Source organism: Marmota flaviventris, chromosome 6 (genome assembly GCF_047511675.1).
Source record: "Marmota flaviventris isolate mMarFla1 chromosome 6, mMarFla1.hap1, whole genome shotgun sequence".
In the NCBI taxonomy this organism is placed as follows: domain Eukaryota; kingdom Metazoa; phylum Chordata; class Mammalia; order Rodentia; family Sciuridae; genus Marmota; species Marmota flaviventris.
The window spans coordinates 41,020,106-41,025,697 of record NC_092503.1 but is presented as its reverse complement, the minus strand read 5'-3'; the positions used below and the strand labels follow the sequence as shown (position 1 = coordinate 41,025,697).

The 5,592-nt window shown below is 35.3% G+C and overlaps 1 pseudogene; it reads right to left on the bottom strand.

Moving 5' to 3' along the window:
• Window positions 1-4,631: 4,631 nt before the first annotated feature.
• Window positions 4,632-5,105, bottom strand: LOC114106188 (S-formylglutathione hydrolase pseudogene; annotated as a pseudogene).
• Window positions 5,106-5,592: the final 487 nt, after the last annotated feature.

Genomic DNA, 5,592 nt, shown 5'->3' with positions numbered 1-5,592 from the left:
ATACACTTTAATTGTACAAATTAAAGGGCTTCACTCTGACATTTCCTTACATGCTATTGTGCTTTGATCACATCTACACTTTCTTCTCTCATCCTTTCCCTAACTGTCCTCCTTCTACTGTCTCCCTGCCCGTTCTTAGTCCCTATCAGTTCCTCATGGTCTCTATTCTAATTTTAGGTCGTGTTGTTGTTGTTGTTCCTGCATATGAGAGAAAATGTGCTATACTTGTTTTTCTGTCTGGCTTATTTTGTTTAATATGATTTCTTCCAATTACATCCATTTTTCTGAAAATAACAGAATTTCATTCTTTATGTCTGAATAATAATTGCTTATATGTACCATATTTTCTTTATTCATTCATCTGTTGATGGACATCTTAAATATTGTGAATAGTGTCAGAGTAAACATGAGTATGCAGGTATCTCTTTTGTATGAAGATTTCATTTCCTTTTGATATATACCCATGAATGGGATAGCTAGATCATAAGATAGTTCTATTTTTAGCTTTGTTTGTTTGTTTGTTTTGTGGGGGAGGGGGTACTGGGAATTGAACTCAGGGGCACCTGACCACTCAGCCACATCCCCAGCCCTATAGTTTGTATTTTTAAAAACAGATCTCCCTGGATGCCGCAGTCCGGCTGGGCAAAATAACTGGGAGGTGACAAGCAACTTGAAGGTTGAAGTGGAAACTGCTTTATTGCGGGGGAACTCAGAGGGAACTCAGCGGGAACTCAAGGTAGCGGGAACCCAAGGTAGTGGGAACCGCTTTATTGCAGAACAGCAGAGGTATATATACCTAACTGATTACACACAGCTTGACTCAATTAGCATCATCTAGATACAGCAGTCAGCCAATAAGGAATCCCCACCATCTTAATGGCTCGGTGGCTTTGCCTCACAAACCACTCCTCCTGGCAAACTGCCAGGCACCATCTTGACTTGATTTGCAGTCCCCAACACCTGAGTTGCTTACCACCTTGCTTTTGCTAAGGCTAGCTTTGAACTCTTTATCCTCCTGCCTTAGCCTTCCAAACTGCTGGTGAAAAACCAGCCTCTACCTTAGAGCAAAGCCTGTCCAAGGAAGGGACATGACCTTTGTCCTTGGAAAGACCCACAGAGCACTCTTAGGCACATTCCCACCCTGTTAAGTTGTTTATCTACAAATAACAGGAGAGATCTGCTGTGCCAGGTGTCCCTGACTCAGTCAGGCTAGGTGGGGATCCATAGCAACCCCCTAGCAGCCACCAATCAGCATGAGACAGGGAAATACCTGGGATGCCAGATGACCCTCCCAGTAGTTTATGGTGGTTGATAACATGTTGGGAAACCATGAAGTTCAGCATGAACACCCCTTTTGGCTTAAACCAATCAGTTCAAACGAATCCCCCTCTTGTAGTAACCAATCACCCTTACCCAACTTGTTCCCTCCAGTGAATGTGCTAATCATGTTTTAGAGTTGTTATTTGATTTTCCCGCTGTGAGTGATGATTTTCTAAGAGATGCTATGATGTATGTGGGGGTCCCTGCCTTCTCCAAAGAATGTATAAAACTGCTGCAAACCCTGGGCTCGGGGCCTCTCAGCATCACCAGTTGCTGTGTGTGTGTGCGGAGGACTGACCTAGCTCGCAATAAACACCTCTTTGCTGTTTACATCAATCTTGGTCTCTGGTGGTCTTTTGGGGGTCCTGAATTCGAGCATAACACTGGGATTACAAACATGAGCTATCGGCCCAGCTATTTTTAGTTTTTTTTAATGAACCTCTATACTGATTTCCTTAGTGGCAGTACTAATTTACATTCCTACCAACAGCATATAAGGGTTATCTTTTTCTTCTCAATCTCACCAACATTTGTGATTAGTATTATTTTTATAATAGCTGGGGTGAGATGGCATCTCATGTAGCTTTGATTCCCATTTCCTTGATAGATAACAATATTGAGCATTTTTTCATACATTTATTGACCACTTATACTTCTTTGAGACGTATCTGTTCATATCATTTTCCCATTTATTGGTTGGGTTATTTGTTGTTGTTGTTGTTAGGTTTTTTGAGTTTTTTATATATTCTGGATATTAATCCTTTGTCAGATGAATAGCTAGCAAATATTTTCTCCCATTCTTCACTCTGTTGATTGTTTCTTTTGCTGTGTAGATTTTTTAAATTTGTTACAATCCCATTTGTGGGTTCTTACTTTTGTTTGCTGATCTATGGGAGTTCTAACCAGGAGATCATCACCTGTGCCTAACCCTCATGTTTACTAGGTTTTCCATTAGTAGTTTCAGTTTCAGGTCTTACATTAAGGTTTTTGATTCATTTTGAGTTGATTCTCATGTAGACTGGAAGTTTCAGCCTTCTACTTGGGATTATCTAGTTTTCCCAGCACTATTTGTTGAAGAGGATATCCTTTCTACTAATGTATTTTTGGGCACACTTGTAGAAAATCAGTTAGCTGAAGATTAATGGTTTATTTCTGGGTTTTCTTTTCAGTTCCATTGGTCTATATGTCTGGATTTTCCCCCCATATCATGCTATTTTTGTTACTATGGCTCTGTAGTGTGTTTTGAAGTCATGTATTGTGATGGTGAAGCATTGGTTTTTTTTGCTCAAGTTTGCATCGGCTAGTCAGGATGTGTTGTGCTTCCATATGAATTTTAGGATTTTTGTTGTTGTTCTGTGAAGAAAGTCATTGGTGTTTTGATGGGGATTGCAATGATTTGAGTGGTATGGCCATTTTAATAATATTAATTCTCCCAGTCCATGAACATGTCAGGTCTTATCACCTTCTAGTGTTTTCTTCAATTTCTTTTTTCAAAATTTTGTAATTTTCATTGTAGAGTTATTCCTAGGTGTCTTATTTTTTGTGGCTATTGTGAGTGGGGTTGATTTTGTGATTTCTTTTTCATTGAGTTCATTATTGGTTTAGAAAAATTAATAATTTTTGTAGGTTGATTTTATATCTTTCTACTTTCCTAGATTATCAGTCCTAAAAATCTTTTTTGTTTTGGAGCCTTTTAGATTTTCTATTTATAGAATCATATCATCTACCAAGAGGGATAATTTGACCTCCTTGTGTCCTATTTATAAGTCTTTTAGTTCTTTCTCTTGTCTGATTACTCTGGCTAGGATTCCTAGTACTATATTGAATAATAAGGGTAAGAGTAGCGTCCTTATCTCTTTCCTGATTTTAATTTGGAGAAAATGCTTTCAGTTTTTCCCCATTCAGTATAATGGGCTTGTTGTATAGAACCTTCATTATGTTGAAGTATGATCTTTTGCTTAATTTATTCAGAGCTTTTATCACAAAAGTTACTGAATTTTATGAAAGGCTTTTCCTACATCTGTTGAAATGTTCTTGTGATTTTTTTTTATCCCTGGTTTTGTGTGTTGTATTACATTTATTATTTTGTGTATATAAACCTATTCTGAACTAAAACCAACTTGATTATGATGTATGATCTTTCTAAAGTGCTGTTAATTTTTTTCAAGGATTTTTTTGAGGAATTTGGCATTTTATGTTAACCAGGGATATTGGGTTATAGTTATCGTTTTTTTTTTTTTTTTGGTTGTGTCCTTGTAGGTTTTGGTAGCAGGGTTATACTGGCTTTGTTGAATGAGTTTGGAAGGGCTCTTACCATTTCTATTTTATGGAATAGTTTAAGTAATATTGTTATTAGTTCTTCTTTAAAAGTCTGGTAAAATTCAGCAGTGAATTCATCTGATCCTGGGGTTTTTTTGTTGTTGTTGGAAGACTTTTTATTATTATTACTACAATTTCATTTCTTGGTTTGCATCTATTTAGATTTTTAATATCTTCTTGACTAAGTTTTGATAGATCATATGTGTCCAGAAATTTTTCCATTTATTATATATTTTCCAATTTATTAACACAGTAGAATATTTTAGAATTAGAGTATTAGAATGTTTTTCAAAATATTTCCCAATGATCCTTTGAATTTCTGTGTATCTGTTATAATACCTCCTTTTTCATCTCTTAATTTTATTTATTTAGGTATTTCTCTTTCTTTTGGTTAGTTTAGATAAAAAATTTGTCAATTTTGTTCATCTTTTCAAAACACCAACTTTTAGTTTTGCTGAACCTTTGTATTGTTCTTTTAGTTTTTGTTTTGTTTTTTTCTGATTTTTAATATTTCTTTCCTGTTACTGATTTGGGGTTTGTTTTGTTTTTGTTTTTCTCACACCTTGGCATTTTTCACAAAGTTATTTATTTGAGAAGTCTTTGCTTATGTTTCTTGGTGAAGGCACTCATTGCTATAAACTTCCCTCATATTGCTTTTGCTGTATCCCACAAATTTTGGTATATTATGTTTCCCATTGAACCAGGGTCACACACTTGCTACAAGTGCTGTACCAATGAACTATATCCCCAACCTTGTACTGAGGTTTCCTAATTTCAATGGAATAAAGACTTTTCTAAGGTTCTTTTTTTTTAAATTTTATATATTTATTCAGGTGATCAACTATAGAATGAAGTTCTTTTAGCATTATGAAATCCAATGTTTTGAAATATTTTCCCTTAGCAATTTTAGTTATGTTTTGAAACATTTTTCCTTAGCAATTCTATTTATTATATTTTTATAATCTCAAAGATATTGTCTTATCAGAAGTGTTTCATGCATTCAGGTATTTTTCATGATTACTAATGTGATCAGTAATAAAGGTTGCAATGAAGTATAGCTATGATTATAACTGCCCTGTAATCTAAAAACAACAGGGAATATTTTTTTCTATACAGTCAGCTATGAAATTACTGGGGATAATTGTGCATCTGGAAGAAACTGGTCATCTTTCTATTGATCAGTTAGTTATTGATTTGGATAGGATTTCACAAGATAGGTCTCATCATGCCTTCCATTTATTCAAATGTTTCCAAATATCCAATAAAAGCTTTTTTTCCCCCCCAAGGACAGAGCACTGGGTTTCAAATTGGAGCAAATGCTGGCACAGATTTGTATTTTCCAGGATTTTTCAAAGCACAAATCAGAGCTCTATGATCTCCCATAGCATGACCAAAAAGCAGACATCTTTCACTGAAAAATTGGCATTTATGAGTTGAGGGAGCTCCTCTGTTATGTAAAAGTACATTTATTTATATGTGATGTTGAGAATAGAACCCAGTACTTCACACATGCTAGGCAAGTGCTCTACCAATGAGCTACAACCCCAGCCCCTTTATTTGTTATTTTGAGATGGTCTCACTAAATCACTTAGTGCCTCACTAAGTTGCTGAGGCTGGCTTTGAACTCATGATCCTCCTACCTTAGTCTCCCAAATTCCAGGTATGTTATCATGCCCAGCTAGTTTCCTTAATTTCTTGCTTGTTTAAAAAAAATGTTAAAATTTTGTGTAACTGATGTGATTCTGCAATCTGTATTTGGGGTAAAAATGGGAGTTCACAACCCACTTGAATCTAATGTATGAAATATGATATGTCAAGAGCTTTGTAATGTTTTGAACAACCAATAAAAAAAATAAATAAACAAAACAAAACAAAACAAAAACCCCAATATTTTGACTGGAAATATCATTATTGGTTTACCTTCTCTTTTATTGTGGGCTTTTAATGTGTTTC